Genomic DNA, 380 nt, shown 5'->3' on the forward strand with positions numbered 1-380 from the left:
GGACATTATTACTATTTTTTTTACAATGGGTTGTCTGTATGAAAAGGACCAGTGTTCACAAAGAAGAAAAGACTCTGCTTCTCTTTCTCCTTTTTTTCACAGGTAAATCTAAATTAATAGCATTCTGAGTATATAACCTGTGAATATAGTCTCTTCAACATTTTCTTGTAATGATTTCTCTGAAAAGGTGGTGGAGCTAAAGGAAAAACCACGTAGCAGACAGAGAAGAGAAAGCCTAACTCCACAGTGTGTGTGTGTGGGGGGGAGATATCTTTCCATTATTTATTTCCTATATTGACTTAAAGGTAAAGAAAATGACCCAATTATGTTCTTAGTTCAGTAACTGTAGGGCATGAAATATAAGAAGCCTGTGAAATAGG

The sequence above is a fragment of the Octodon degus genome, unplaced genomic scaffold, assembly GCF_000260255.1.
Source record: "Octodon degus isolate 3935 unplaced genomic scaffold, OctDeg1.0 scaffold00121, whole genome shotgun sequence".
Classification (NCBI taxonomy): domain Eukaryota; kingdom Metazoa; phylum Chordata; class Mammalia; order Rodentia; family Octodontidae; genus Octodon; species Octodon degus.